At 36.9% G+C, this 17,261-nt stretch overlaps 1 protein-coding gene across 6 annotated transcripts in view; it reads right to left on the bottom strand.

Annotated features, from left to right (window-relative positions):
• The window catches only part of MYO6 (myosin VI), a 134,997-nt gene that overhangs the window by 79,089 nt on the left and 38,647 nt on the right, over positions 1-17,261 (bottom strand). The gene's annotated exons all lie outside the window — the stretch shown is intronic.

Genomic DNA, 17,261 nt, shown 5'->3' with positions numbered 1-17,261 from the left:
ATATACAAATCCTGTGTATACAAAAGTTGATGAGTCTTGACAAATGGATATACCCATTTAACAAACACCCAATCAACATACAGAACATTTCCACCACCCCAGAAAGTTCCCTCGTGCTTCTTCTGGTCAATCCCTATTCCCCAGACATCTCCTACTTCCACGAGCCTTGGATTCTGTGTTCTTTATTAGTTCTCTAGGAAATTCATATATCTACTGGTTTGGTTTCTACCATCATAAATTAGTTTTTGCCTTTTTTTAAACATTATATAAATTAAGTCATATAGGATATATGCTTTTGTGTTTTGCTTTCTTCATTCAAAAGAATGTTTCTAATATTCAACCACGTTGGTGTGTATACCAGCCTACTGAATGACTATACCACAACTGGTTACTTGTTGTCCTGTTGATGGACATTTGGATTGTTTCCAGTTTTTGCATATTGTGAATTCTGATCTACTTTTTCAATTAGCTTGTTGGTTAGTGTCTTCCATGCCATGGTTACACATTGGGATTTGCTTTCCCCATGCAGCAAATGCTATTAGGTTTAAGTGTAATTCTGAGTGAAAAAATTAAATGAGGATTCTCTATAGAAGTGAATCAGTAACACTGCTTCAGACTTACATTACAACACTACACACTTTCCCTGGAAATCATATCTAGTTCTGTGGCTTTAAATATCATATATATGTGACTAATGCCCAATTTTTTTTCTCCAACCCAGAACACCACCAAGTTCCCAGATTTTTACTTGCCTACTGGTCACCTCCTAGTGGATATAACTAATAGATATAACATTGTTATTATTATATTATTACTCTGTTCACCACCCCACCCTGCTCTTTCTCATATCAGTAAAGGCATCAACAACACTCAGTTCAAATCAAACCTGGAATCATCCTCAATTCTTCTAGCTCCTTCCAAATGCACCCCCCACCACCACCACCAAATATTGTTGGCTTTGTCTCCAATACGTATCTTAAATCCACCCACTTCTCCGTAGCCTCTCAGAGATCCTAGTCAAAACCAAGTCCTTTACCAGGACTTCTGTAATTAACTTCACTGCCTACTGCTACTCTTACCAATCTGCACAGAGGACCAGAAATCCTATTGAAAGGTAAATCTCATCATGTCAGTCCCGTACCATCAGGCCAGTCCTCTCAATGTCCCAAGGCCCAGAACACAGCAGGCAACTCAATATGCACTGAGTGCATGAATAAACTGTTCACAGTTGGGGAAGAGTAAAAGGAGACGGTAGACTAGAAAGAGTTGAAAGGTCTTAAAACTTAGGCTTGAAACTAAGCTCCACCACTGTCTGACAAGCTCTTAAGCAAGTTACTTAATCTCTCTGATCATTATCTTTATCCTTACCCATGTGTGATAATATCACTTACCTTACAGAATTGCTATGAGGATTAAGTGACATAAAATTGAGATCACCGTTTTAATGACACCCAATAGATGCTAGTCACACCTCTTCCCCTTATATTCTCCCATCTCTTGTTTGAAGCCACCAGTAAAGTTCAAAAACATGGTCTTGTGATAGTTCTAAATATAAAGGGAAATTACAGAATAGTCATGAAGGATCATTTAGGAATAATTAAGTATCTGCAGGGGGGGATCACAGCAAGCAAAGCCCCCAAAGTCCAAAAGAAAAAAGGCAAATTCCCTTAAACTATTCAAATTGCTTTCCTGTTATGAACCATTTGCTTGCAGCTTCCCAGTTAAGATAACTGATTTAAAGGCACACATCTAATATTCTTCTTCAAACCCTAAGTCTACAGTAAAGAAATTCCTTTAAAAGACATCAGTCCACAGGGATGGGGAGAGCCAAAGAGAAAACAACATTTTGAAAGTTGGAAAGCAAATGGTTGAATGGCAAATGACAACAAACCCAAGAGAGTGGAATCCCCAGGAATGGGGAAAGATAAAAAACCACCCAAATTATACCACTGAATCTCAAAAGACACAAGAACTACAGTACAAAGATACTTATAGAACCACAGGTGAAAAGAGGGAATCTAACATAAGAAAGACTAAGTGAAAGCAGTTTAAGAGATTTCCTAACACCAACCACACACACACTCCACATTGCTGGGCAAATGACTCCCAGTCCCACACCACCCCAAGAGATGCCTAGAGGTTATTCTATGGAGAAAACAGAGGGTCTCTGGAGTGAGAAACACCAGAAACAACTAAGGGCACGCATCCAAAAATTGCCACAGGCTAACAAAAACTCTTTCCTTGACCGACTTTAGTTAGGCTCCTCTGAACGTTCCTGATTAGGCCTCTGCTGGGCCTTCCATGCCTGCCCTCTCCTTGCTGGGCTGGACTAGCCAGTGTAGAGAAACCCCCCTAGCCTTGCTATCTGATCAAGTTCTTCACCCCCTACCTCTGATCTGCATTCGGCAAGAATGCTCTACCCTTGCTGTTTCCTCTTCATTATTTTGTATCCACTGACCCACCTAACTCTCTCACTGGCCATAAATCCCCCAGCTGTCTTTGCTGTATTTGAATTTGAACATGGTCTTTCACCACTGTAATAACCCTGTTACAGATTGAATATATGTGTTTGCTATGGGTTGAATTGTAACACACCTCCCCCCCGAAATTCACATGTTGAAGCCCTAACCCCCAATGTGATGTTATAGGGAGACAGGGCTTTTAGGAGGTAACTGAGGTTAAATGATGTAATAAAGGTGAAATCCTAATCCAATAGGACTGGTGGCCGTACAAAAAGCAGATCTCTCTCTCTCCCCCTTCACCCTTTTCTCCCCCCCCCCCCCGCCCCACACTGACACACATACGCACACTAAAGAAAGGCCATGTGAGCTTACAGCAAGGTGGTGGCCATCTGAAAACCAGAGAGTCCTCACCAGCACCCAACCATGCTGGCACCCTGATCTCTACTTCCAGCCCTTAGGTCTGTGAGTAAATACATTTCTGCTGTTTAAGCCACCCAGTGTTTGCTATTTGGTTATGGCAGGCCAAGCAGACTAAAACACCCATACACTCCTACTGCAGTAGTCCTGAATAAAGCCTTCCTGGTCATTTTAACAAATGTCCGACTAAATTTCCTTTAACAACATAATAGCAGAAATGAAATACTCACTAGAAAGTATAGAAAATAAAGTTGAGGTAATTTTTCAGAAAGTCAAGAAAAAAGAGGTAAAAACTAGGGAGGGGGGCTAGAAAAAGTAGAAGAAAAAAGATATGAAAATGAGACAAGTAAAAAGTTTCAGCATCAAAATACCAGAAAGAGCAGACATCCCATCTTCTACCCTTTAAAAAGAAGAGAAAGCTTTGAAATGCCCGAAGAAAATTCACCTGCACTGAATGGCATGATTTTCTAGAATCTAGCCAAAAATACCCATTAACTCAACACAATAACTGAAAAAAAGAAACATAAAGAGACACCATTTCAGAACACCAGAAATAAAGAGAAGAAATGAGAGAGGGAAAAAAAAAAGCAAACACAGGACAGAAACACAGGTCATATCCAAAGGGTCATGAAGCAAAATGTCTTCAGCAACCCTAAAAGCAGGAAATCAACATAACGCCTTTTAAATTCTGGAGGAAAATGATTTCCAGCTTAGAATTCTATATTTAGGCAAACTACCAGTCCAAACTGGAACAGTCTGACCCCAGAGACAGCCACATTGAGTGCTGTCACCAAAGACATCTACTGCCCTGGGACCAGGTGAACCTGGCCTAGATTCTTATCTGAACTTATCTTACCCTAAGATTCACACTTACTATAATCATGTTTCCATATAAAGAGTACTGAAAAAGATATTGTAAAGGGAATTTTTAAGACAGTCTCAATTCCCAGCGCTACTGTACTTACACACATTAAAGGCTGACTACCTATGCACTGCAGAAATACAAAGTAAAAAAAAACCACACAAACTGTAAGAGGCACTGGAATCAGTTAAGCAAATTTGAAATTCCTTAAAAGTTATTCTGGAAAAGAGAGTGAATGCTCTACAATACCCTATGATCAACTGAAAATTATCATTTTTAGTACTTATTTGACAACTGGCATTTTTACAGTAAGCCCTAAAGTAATCTACAGAAGCATTAAGTAATCTATAAAAGGCAATCTGTAGCCTTTCAGAGGTACTCTGCTAACCTTTCATTTATTCTTGTTGAAAGGTAAGAGGCATATCACCAAGAGGCTCTTCAGGAAGCTAGAGTGACAGATACATACACACCATATTCTTTTTTCTCTGCAACTCCGAGGATGATCCCAGTAATGACCATGTGCCATGAGTAGACCCACACCACAAAATAAGAGCTATCACCTGTTATATTACTATTACCTTCAAAGATTACCCTTTAAAAATTGTAGCTATGATCATTATAATGCCTTATATTTTATTAGCTAGGGCATTAGAAATTGAGCACTAGCTAAAAGTAATTTACAGCTGGTCTGAAAGAGCTAGAATAAGGTACCAACAAGGATATGAAAAAGCAACAAAGAAGAACCCTTAAGACTGCCTTTCACAGTCATTCATTCTGTTAGCTTATTTAATTAGCCACCTACTATGGACCACATACTGCTAGGTGCTAGGGAAATAATAGTGGGCAAAAAGAGACACGGTCTGGCCTCATGGATCTTTAGAATAGGAAAACACTCACTTGGAATAGAGCAGTAAACAAAATTGGCAAAAATCCCTGCCCTCCAGGATCTTAAATTCTAGTTGGGGGTAAGGGAGTGGTGCAAGTGTATCAAATTTGCCTTCTAAAAGGACTACTCTTTCATCTGGCCAGGCCCTAGCCTTGCTGATCAAAAGAATGTTATGTGCACCATTGGCACACAAGCTTTAAACTGGCAACTTTCTCTCATCTGTATCAGTGTGTCCTGAAGGCTATTACTTCTCTGGTGTCCAGACACTGTAAGAAAACTGGGCACCAGGTGACAGTTGGCCATTGCTGGTCTGTTTTGTGTGTACCTAGTACAATCTTTCACTCGGCATTTCAGTTCCAAAAAAACTTATTTGTGCACCAACATTCTCTAAAACATTCCAGCAGGATTTCCGTTAATCACTAAGTTACCTTTATAAAATGCCTTTCTAGAAAATATTTCCAAGTTAACCTAGTTCAGCTACAGTTGTACAAAGTATGATATAATTAAGAATTATTGAATTGCTATATTATTGTACTATGCATTCATCAAACATTAGTATTGGCCCTAGCCAGATAGCTCGGTTACTTAAACATCGTCCCAATATGCCAAGGTTGGGGGTTTAATCCCCAGTCAGGGCACATACAAGAATCAACCAAAGAATGATAAATAAGTGGAATAACAAACCGATGTTCCTCTCTCTCTCTCTCTCAAATCAATTTTTTAAAAAAATTAGTATTAAACTTTATTGTGAATATCTTGGTTATATCAACAATAAACATTCATTAACAATAGGGAGCCCAGCTGGGCATGGCTCAGCAGTTGCGCGTCGACCTAGGATCCAGGAGATCACTGTTCGATTCCCAGTCAGGGCACATGCCTGGGTTGCGGGTTCAATCCCTAGTGGGAGGGTGCAGGAGGCAGCTAATCAGTGACCACTCTCTCATCATTGATGTTTCTATCTCTCTCTCCCTCTCCCTTCTTCTCTCTGAAATCAATAAAGATATATTTTAAAAGAACCAAAAAACAATAGGGAGACAATACCTATCACTAAGTTCAAACTCACGACAAAGAAAGAAAATAAGAAAACATCTCAAGATAATAAGATCTAAAAACTGACTATCTCAATTTAATTAAGAAATAATTTTGATATTCACTCATTTTTCAATGAATATTTACTAAGCACCTACTATATGCCAGCCACTGCTTTAGGTTTAGATACTGATGAGAAAATAAAGAGTTCTAATGTTTTTCAGTACAAGACATCAAAAAAGAAAAATGTCTAGGCCAGCTATGACACTCTTTCTGATTTCAATAGTTATAGGTCCAGTTGATCACAGCCATGGTCCTGATGACTGACCATTTTTTACAAAGGTTATAGTATTATAGTTTCAAATATAACCTTAGAAAGCTCAATGTATTGACTGATGTTTAAAGCTAGGTCATTACTACTTAACTCTTAGAAATAGCCTTAGAAATAGGATATCTTCAACTTAACTGGTATAGTTAAGATTAATTTGCTAACAAAAAGGAGGGTAAAACTAAAAGCCTATATTTTATTAAGTTTATTATACAGTTATTAAATATTAAAAATATTTTATAAGATTATTTGAAAAGTGATACTATCTATCAGCAAATTACTCCAAATATATACAATCTGAATTGTGAGAATTGGTCATATGATTTTGTTGCATTTTCAGAGAAGAAATAATAAACTGTATTTCAGATATAAACTCCTCCACAAACTATTACCACAAAAGCAGATATGAAAAATAAATTTTAAAAAAATTTTTTAAAAATTTTTAAAAAAAGGCAGATATGAATTTAGACATAATTCAAATAATATATGTAGACAATCTATACTAAGATAACCTGGCCAAAATGTAGACCATTCTAGAGAAAGCTCTCTATTCTTTAGAGTCTAAAGATACTAGTGTACTTCAGAAGCTCAAAATTTCTTTTACAGCCCAGCCAATGTGGCTCAGCAGTCGAGCACTGATCTATGATCCAGGAGATTGAGGTTCGACTCCCAGTCAGGGCATACACTGGGACGCAGGCTCAATCCCCAGTAGGGGGCGTGCAGGAGGCAGCCGATCAATGGCTCTCATCATTGATATTTCTCTTTCTCTCCTCTCCCTTCCTCTGCCTGAAATTAACAAAGATATATTTTTTAAAAAATAAAAATAATTTCTTTTACAGATGCTAAAAAAACAGAATAGCAAGGTATTATTCCAGGTAATTTAAATTTTCCATATACTGTGACTAATCTTATTTATTGTCCAATGACTAACTCCAGAACTTACCTAGCTTTGTAATTAGTGCTAGATTTAAAAGTTACTCATTAAGTTAGTTGGTCTTTCAAAAAAGAAGTTTGTAAAAGACTGTAGACTTTAATTCATCTTCTCCACCAACAATCAATGCTGGTCTCCCAATAAGTTGTTAATGAAAATAACTCAAATTTCAAGAAACCAAGCTGGTCTTCAAACCAAAAGGCCTTTTCTCCAGAAGGATCCTGCTTTTGTAAAATGGCCTCACTCTGCTTAAGTTGCAACACTCTGCAGCATAAATTGAGGCCTTGGGCCACTGTTACTCAGACTTTTCAGAGATTAAAATATATGCATGTGAGCAGAACCACAATCTAGATGGTACACTATAATTAATCAAGGTGATAGGCAGTCTGAACAATCCTTAATCTTTTAAATACATCTGTGGCATCTCTGGCATCTCTGGCATTTTAACTCTCCTAATATGTCCCAAAATAGATGCTGAAGATTTTCATCTACAATCAGCAAGGTCATTTTAAAGAGATGACCTCAAAGGCGAATCAGGCCACAGAGTTCTCCTGAGGTAAGAGCTCAACTCATTAAAGTGAGGGGGGAAAAAATCTTAAATGCTATGATTAGGAAGCATATATGAGACATATGAATTAAAAAGAAAGGGTAGAAGGTATTGTTCCATTCTAATCTCTATCATTCTTTCACTAATGAGCCAATAAAATCTAGAATATTCAATTAAGTTCTCATGTAATTTGTAACACTAAGTTTTTTAAACTCTACTAACTTGGATTGTGTGTGCATATATGTGCACACATGTATCATACAAAAACATATCAAAGAAATACAGTTTATGATTTCTTCTCTGAAAATGTAACAAAATCATATAATCATTTCTCATAATTCAGATTGTATATATTTGGAGTAATTTGCTGACAGTATCACTTTTCAAAACAGGAACAGAAGATGAACTGAATTTTCTTCTCACAGCTGGTGGTATGAAGTTCAATTCAGCTCATCAAACACACCCAAAGGGTGAAGTTGGCAGGCACCAGAGCCCTGCTAAAGTGAATCCTGCTCCGTGGGGTGAGCCCTTGCATGAAAAGGCCTGCTTGTATAATACTATGTTGTCCTAACCTATTTTTTTAATGGCATTAGAAATAAAGTTAGTTTCAAAGTAAACGCTTCATGAAAACTCTCTTACTACTTCTTTTATAAACATAAAAATGTTTATTTCTTGCTTATAACGTCTTAATTTGGATTTAAATTCGTTAATGGCTCAATTACAAGTAAGCATAAACTAGAACTTCATCCTTAATACTGCACATCAATAACTCTGAAGTAATCCTCAACCTTCCTCTTTCTCTCACATGCTATATGAAATCCTTCAGCAAATTCTGTTGCTCTATCTTCAGTTATATCCAGAATCTTACTAGATCTCACCAGTGCAACCAATTCCACATCATCTCTCTCCAGAATCAATACAGTAGTTTTTGACTGGTTCTCCCTCTTCCTCCCTCACCTACACAGTCAGTTCTCAGTACAGGAGTCTATTTGATTTCTTATAACTTAAGTCATATCACATCTCTGTTCAACACTCTCCAAATGCTTCCCATCTCATTCACATAAAAGCCTAACTCCTACAGTGGCCCACAAGACCCTTCACAAATTATCCCCCATCCATCCACCCAAAACAAGCACACCCTAACACCCTTCCCTAATTTGTTTTTCCTACAGTACTTCACACTGACATCCTTATATATTTTACTTATTTAGAATATAAGTGTCTTCAATCCAGGGACTTTGTTTTATTTACTGCTATGGATCTAGAAGTCCAGAACAGAGGCTGGCACAAAACAGGTATTTATTAAATTGACAAATTAATTTTATAGTCCTGCCAACTATAAAAGAGCTAGTGTTATTGCAACAAAAAGCAGAGAAACCTGACACTTTAGTTAGCATACTCCAGCTCTATCACAGCAAGTAAACACTATCCATCAGATTTTTTTAATGAAAATAAATGGAGATCCACTTTCACCTGAAAGCCCTTCAGATGGGAACCTTAGTACAAGGATACTTTTCAGCAGCACCCAGGTCCTGGCTCCTCTTGATTTTGTTACGGAACATAGCTCTGAATTTTCTTGGGTTAAAGTAAGGGCTGATGACGTGTCTCATGTGACTCAATATAAGGCAAACGGAATCCACTTCATGGGAAGTGGGAATATGAAGCATTATTTGACAAAGATAAGCTCATTACTTACTGAGATGTAAAAACAGAATGTTTTTAATAACTAGAAAAGCTTTCAGGAAGCAATTTTTCAACAGGGCATAATTTTGTTTTTAAGTTTTAATGAAGGTCATAGAGTAAATATTGTTCTTGACTCCTCTAGCCACTTGAGTATTTTTTGTAAAGCAAGTGTAATAGAATCAACAAATCTTTTTCACAAAATTAATTCTGAACCAGGTAACCTAGGATTGATGTGTGTAAACCTCAGAGTCAACCATATATTATTTAATAACATTTTCCAACCCCTATGGTAACAGTAATTTCACAAGGTTTAGAAAAACAAACTAAAACACACTTATGGACTTCAGGAACAATTTTTCTTTACCAACCATCAGTAAGACAGGCAAACATTAGAACACTAAAATGTTAAGTTTCTGGAAGTGGAAGAGGGCATAGAGGGGATAAATGGCAGTGGAAAAAATAAAATAAAATGTTAAGTCTCTGACAAATCCATTCTGAAATAGCTCCTACAGAAAACACTGAGTGATTTAATTTAATTTCTTCTCACTTTTATAACTGGAAGAACTAAATCTACCTTGCGATTATAAATATTAAGAACTACTTGATGTAGCAATAGTATGAGGAAACTCTGTAAGTACTCTAAAAATATGTCTTCCAAACCATCAACAAAATGAAAAGACAACCCACTGAATGGGAGAACATATTCGCCAATGATACATCTGATAAGGGGTTAATATCCAAAATTTATGAAGAATACAACCCAACACCAAAAAAACAAACAATACATTTAAAAAATGGGCAAAGGACCTGAACAGACACTTCTCCAAAAAGGACATACAGACGGCCAAAGGACATGTAAAAAGATGCTCAATATTACTAATCATCAGAGAAATGCAAATTAAAACCACAATGAAATATCACCTCACACATGTCAGAAGGGCTATTATCAACAAAATCAGCAAACAACAAGTGTTGGTGAGGATGTGGGGAAAAGGGAATCCTAGTGCACTGTTGGTGGGAATGCAGATGGTGCAGCTTTGGTGGAAAGCAGTACGGCATTACCTCAAAAAATTAAAAATGGAACTGCCTCATGTCCCAGCGAAGAAACCCAAAACTCTAATTCGAAAGAATATGTGCACCCCTATGTTCACTGCAGCATTATTTACAACAGCCAAGATTTGGAAGCAATCAAAGTGCCCGTCAGTAGATGAGTAGATAAAAGCACTGTGGTACATTTACACAATGGAATACTACTTGGCAGTAAAAAAGAAGGAACTTTTACCTTTTGTGACAGCATAGATGGATCTAGAGAGTATTATGTTAGTGAAATAAGCCAGTAAGAGAAAGAAAAATACTATATGATTCACTTATATGTAGAATTTAATGAAAATAAACTAACAAAATAGAAATAGACTCATAGACACAGAGAACAGGCTGACAGCTGTCAGAGGAGAGGGAGGTTGGAGGTCTGGGTAAAATAGGTGAAGGGATTAAGCAAAATAAAACTCATAGACACAGACTACAGTATAGTGACTACCATAGAGAAAGGGGGTAGGTGAAAGTTGAAGAGGGTAAAGGGCGGGTAAATGGTGATGGAAGGAGACTTGACTTTGGGTAGTGAACACACAATACTATATACAGATGACATATTATAGAATTGTACACTTGAAATCTATATAATTTTATTAACCAATGTCACGCCAATAAATTCAATAAAAAATTTTTTTTAAATATATGTCTTCCTACAAAATGTAATCTCTTCAGTACATAATGTCCCATATATATGGGAAGCATGCTTGGGGAACGTGGAGTCTTGGGGGCTGTGATTCATCAAGTAGCATGATTACAAATGCATTCTACAAACATTTACTGAATTCCTATCATGTGTTAGGCATGGTACCAGAAAAAAAAACCCACTTATTTCTCATCTTACACAAAAAACAAAAGCATATTTTTAATTAAAATAAAAGCACATATAGAAATAAGATCCTAAAAATTCCCCAAAGTTATCTCCCATTGCCATTAAAAGAATTCTAATGAATTAGAGGTTGACTAATATTTTAAATTGTACCATCATTAAATAATTTGGGACACCATATGAATTTCATTTCACTGGAAAAAATGCAAAATGTTTTTATTTATTTATTTATTTTTTAATTTTATTTTTGTTTAAAATATTAGATGTCCCTTTTTCTCCCCAATGACCCGTTCCACCACAAAATGTTTTTAAATATAAAGTATACAGAGCGTTCTAGTCAACTACAACTATGTTACAGCTATGTGTTCTTTTGTACTTTATCCAAAAGAACCTGGATCTGTTTCCAGAAAGAATGAAAAATGTTAGATGCCTGATTAGGTACTCCTCACTGAAAGTTTTCTCTATTAAAGTAAAACTCTTTCAAAAAAAATTTTTTTACAGATCTCTCTATAAAAAATAAACATCTTTTGATTGCTTGGACTTAGGAATTCAATTTTTGTTTTAGTGACCAATGTCAAGTTTCAGGCTCTGTGTGTTGCATTTTTAAACTTTCTACCACCACTCTATGTCAACTAGTGAAGCCTTCCAGAATAGTCTAAATACTTGAAAAAATGATCACAAGTAATAAAGATTAAGATATTGGTGTCTATTTATGCAACTAATTTAAATAAATTTCAGAAGTGGTAAAAGAAAGAAAGCCTGTAGTTCAATAGCTGTAGTTTTATAAAAATATCTATTAAGGTTTTTTTTGTGTTTTTATTTGTAGCAGAAGTAATAATACATTTTTATATATTCTGTCTACTTTTGAGTTTTCCTTTTAACGTTCAGATAATATATGGAGTATGGCTCCTTGGGTTCTTGTTTTTAAGTTACTTTCAATGTGTATATGAACAAAGACCAGGGAGAAATAGAAAATATAGGCTGCTGTGCTGGAGCCAGGAATATAAAGTGATGAGTAAGTTATTTAAAGACTTTTATAATACCTACCTTCAAAATTTCAATGAGCAGCAATCTACACATGAAAGTGCTTCACCTCTCACCAGGAATCTTGCCTAACCCTGTCAGAGTGCCTGACTTTATAGTGATTATATACAATGGAACAGTCTTATTTTGTGCTCTTCAGTTTCCTAAAAGGAAAACCTGTTTTCTTTCCTTTTTCATTACAAAGAAGTATGTCATTTGTTCATAAAGGTCTGTCTAAAATAAAGCTATAAAAAAATTTTTTTTAAAAAGAATACAAACTAATTACTTAGAGGTGGGGATAGAATAACTAAAGGGATAATATCCCAGGTACCCTAATGCCTGGGGGGGGAGGTGGTCAGAAAACCAGTGCTGTGCTGCTGCTCCTAAACACTGAAAAGTGGGTAAAGCTAGTCTACACTACCTTCTCTTTCCTCATCTTTTCCCCAATCTGAGAACACTAACATAAATCCCAAAAACCAGGCAAATATCAAGACATAAGAACTATATTAACTCCTTGAGAAGATTCAAACCCCAAGCTACACAAACCTTACCTGTTAGTTGGGGGTGCCAGGAGAAGAAGAGAGAGACCAAGAAATTGAAAACCTATTTGAAAAAATAATTAGAGAAAACTTCCCTAACCTGGTGACGGAGATAGACACACAAGTCCAGGAAGCGCAAAGTCTCAAAAAGAGATGAACCCAAAGAGGCCCAAACCAAGACACATCATAATTAAAATGTCAAAGGTTAAAGACAAAGAGAGAACCTTAAAAGTAGCAAAAGAAAAGCCATTAGTTACCTACAAGGGAGCTCCCATAAGACTGTCAGCTGATTTCTCAACAGTAACTCTGCAGACCAAAAGGGACTGGCAAGAAATATTCAAAGTGATGAAAAGCAAGGCCCTACAACCAAGATTACTCTACCCAGAAAAGCTATCATTTAAAATCCAAGGACAAATAAGGAGCTTCCCAGACAAGGAAAAGCTAAAGTAGATCACCACCACCACACCAGTATTACATGAAATGTTAAAGGGTTTTCTTTAAGAAGAACAAGAAGAAAAAAAAGATCAAAAATATGAACAATAAAATGGCAATAAATATATATCTATCAACAAATGAATCTAAAAACCAAACAAAATAAATGAAGAAGCAGAACAGAAAAAGACTCATAGATACAGAGAACATTTTGATGGTTGCCAGATGGGAGGGAGTTGGGGGAATAGGTAAAAAAGGTGAAGGAATTAAGAAGTACAAATTGGTTGTTACAGAATAGTCACGGGGACATAAAGAACAGCCTAGGGAACATAGTCAGTAATATTCTAATAAGTACGTATAGTGTTAAATGGGTACTATACTTCTTTTTTTAAATATGTTTTTGTTGATTTTGAGAGAGGGGGGAAAGGAGAGAGAAAAAGATCAATGTGAGAAACAGACTGGATGCCTCCCATATGCACCCCAACTGGGGATCAAACCCATAAACTGGGTATGTGCCCTGACCAAGAATCAAACCGGTGACCTTTTGGTGCATGCGGTCAGGGAAGATCGATACTAGGTTTATCAGGATGATCACTCAGTAAGTTATATAATGTCTAATCACTGGGGTGTACACCTGAAACTAATATAATATTGTATACCAACCATAATTGAAAAATAAAAAATCATTTAAATTTTTTTTAAAAAGACAGGATTACTCTGTCTGCCTAACTGAAGTCAATCCAGGGACACTGACACTTTAGAGAGACAGCAATATAAGCTGGAACCTGAAGTTCCAAGGATTTCAACAAGTAGAGAATTAGGGAGGGTTACTCTAGACAAATGAAATACCAAAAGCAGAAATTCAGAAATATGAAGCTGAAATTGAAGGGTGTATTGAGGAGGAGAAGAAAAAAGAAGCATCATGAAGGGGAAGCTGGAATGGCAGATCCATACCAAAGTATAAAGGGCTTTAACACTAATTCTTTATTCTACAAGCAATGGAGAGTCATCTGATTAGATATGCGTATTAGAAAGATCACTGTGTTCTGGTAGAAGAGACTGTACGCAGGAATCCAATTGAGGCGGGGGAGGGGGAAACATCAAAATCAGGGCAGCATCAGAGAGAATGACAGAATGGGATAGCAGCAAATAATGAGTGAATGCATGAACCAACAAACAAACTGAACAGGTTTAATAACTTACTGGATGTTGCAAACATAATTAAAAGAACAATTAATACTGAGAAATGAAATCCTTTATGTATAAATATTGTTAATTGGCCAATAGTTTCATGAAACTTTGTCTCATAAGTCTAGTAACTAGTAAATTCAGTATGGCAATTGTATTTTAAGGTTACTGTTCAGCAACTGTGTTTTTCTGATTGTTACAATCTGTTAGGCTAACAAAAAAGACTGTTGTCTGGATCAAATCAGATACAGGTATTCACTGCTTGCCATCCAACTTAGTGTTTCACACAAATATGCTGAATAAATAAAATAAAGGAAACAGTTACATAAATTCTCGAAACATGGATGAAAACATAGTTTTACCAAACACAACTGTTTGGTAAAACTCACCAAAGCTTAGGTGAGTTAGATTTTTTTTTTTTTTTAGATTTCAGTAAAAAGTAGATTTATAAGCAATCAAATAAATCAAACACTATATGAAGAGTTCTCTTGAGTAGAAAACCTGCCTGGACTTTTGATTTTTCACAGTAAGACTTGAGACAAACACAATTTATGTGTTACTATGATCTCTCATGAAAAGCATTTTATGACCACAATAATTTTGTCAAGGCACTTAAAAAGTTAACCAAATAATTAACTTTTCACAAACAAAAATAATCACTCTAAATATAAAATAGTGATTATATGATCCAAAGCTTCATATACCTTCCCAGCTCTGAAAGCAGGACATCGAAAAGGAATGCTATTTATAGGATTAAAAGGCTTCAGCTTTCCTAAACAGAGTTCAAAGTAAGCAGGCTTTTGTTTTTTTAAGTAGATCTCACAATGAAAACCCTCTCTTCTATGCACTATGGGCACTTTGCCTTTATTCCTAACCACCAACATAGCTATGAATGGTTTCCTTTAAAGCTGCTGCTTTCAACCTACACCAAAATCCAATCTTGAGTTTTTATAGTATCAACTTTATTTATAAAGTCCCTAGTTATTAAGATCAATTGAATTCAAAAACTTTGTCAGAGTAGTTCAAGAACTCAGTTACTTTTTTTATAATCTCACACATCTTCTGGACTTAACTACACTGCGATTATTCAACAATTAAAATTCAACTCAGCTACATTTTAGTCTCAATTCACAAGAACTACCATCCTAGAATAGAATCCGTTAGAACTACTGGGCAGTCTTCATGAGGAAAGAATTACTTCACACTCCCGGTTTGAGCCTGCCTTTTTCTTTCAGTTTAGGTTTTAATATTAAAGTAGTATCAAGTACATAAATCTTCTCACAAATTCCATTCAATACTGATAGTGTTTCATGAAAACACACTTTATGTTAAATTTTTTATTAAAGTGATAAAAGAACAGGGTTTTTTAAGCCAACTATACCATTAAAAAAGGCTTATATAACCAACCACAGGGCCCCTCTACCCTTCTCCAAACTGCCTCCCCCACCCTCGCCACCCTCGCGTGGTTGCTCTCCAGGCCTGCTGCCCAGCTGTCCTTCCCGGACTTCCCTTCACTGCTCCCTGGGCATACATTGGAGTCTTTTCATGCCCAAATATGTCTTTATTCTACCTTCTTGGAAATGTCCCACTTGACTTTCTTACCCTTCTATTGACATTTTTTATTTCTATAATCACATTTTTAATTTCCCTCTACTGTCTTTGCTTCTTTCTTGTTGCTTTTTTCCTACTTTGCTTCTGTTCCTGTCTTTCACGGAAGGGCTTTCCTCAACACATCTAGTTTTCTATTCACATTTAGAAGGCACTAAAAAGCTGACTAGAATCTCTGTTTAAGTAGATCAAGACCATCACCTGGTAAATGTTATCCTACAGTCACTGGGCAGAACTCAACTCCATCCCACGGTCACTGGGCAGAACTCAACTCCATCCCACGGTCACTGGGCAGAACTCAACTCCATCCCACGGTCACTGGGCAGAACTCAACTCCATCCCACGGTCACTGGGCAGAACTCAACTCCATCCCATGGTCACTGGGCAGAACTCAACTCCATCCCACGGTCACTGGGCAGAACTCAACTCCATCCCATGGTCACTGGGCAGAACTCAACTCCATCCCACGGGCACTGGGCAGAACTCAACTCCATCCCACGGTCACTGGGCAGAACTCAACTCCATCCCACGGGCACTGGGCAGAACTCAACTCCATCCCACGGTCACTGGGCAGAACTCAACTCCATCCCACGGTCACTGGGCAGTGCTAAACTCCATCCCACGGTACCTGGGCAGTGCTAAACTCCATCCCACAGTACCTGGGCAGTGCTAAACTCCATCCTACGGTCTCTGGGCGGAACTCAACTCGTTGGTACAAATGTTCCCACCGTTACTGTTTGTTCATCTTTCTCTAGTAGTTCCGTTTTCCAGAGAACAAGGCTTCTGTGTCTCTGGCAAGACAGTTAGGGACTAGAGACCTAACCTCTTCACACACAGCCTTCAACCAACCCCACTCTCTTTCTCCCTGAGTCTTACCCTCACCTTCTGTAGTAACTGAAACCTCCAAACCCTTAGCCTCTGATCTCCTTTTTGCAAGAACTTAGAGTCCTTCCTCCGCTTACCCAAGTCAGACAATATTCCTCTATCCAAATTTGCTGAAATCCCTCATCTCCTATTGCCTCCTCCTAATCTCTTCGCTCTTATAAATTTATACCTTTTTTTTTTTAATTCTTGTGCTACCATTTTAATGAAGTACCAGGAGAGAAAGAACAGATAAATGTATGCAAACAAGAAACCCATGTTTAACAGGGGAAAACATTTTTATAGAATAACTGACTCTGTGTTTTTCATCACTGCATTGGGAATGTTTGACAAAGTTTATTCATCTGACAATTTCACATTTGAAATTTTAGTCATTGCTTTTTGAAAAGCCCCAATACTTTATTAACACAGTTATTAAGTTTTTTTTTTAATTTTCACCTGAAGATATGTTTTTATTTATTTTAGAGAGAGAGGAAGGGGGAGAGAGAGAGAAACATCAATCTGTTGCCTCCCGTTTGCGCCCCAA

Source organism: Miniopterus schreibersii (assembly GCF_964146895.1).
Source record: "Miniopterus schreibersii genome assembly, chromosome: 6".
Taxonomy (NCBI): Eukaryota; Metazoa; Chordata; class Mammalia; order Chiroptera; family Miniopteridae; genus Miniopterus; species Miniopterus schreibersii.
This window is presented reverse-complemented; position numbering and strand designations above follow the sequence as displayed.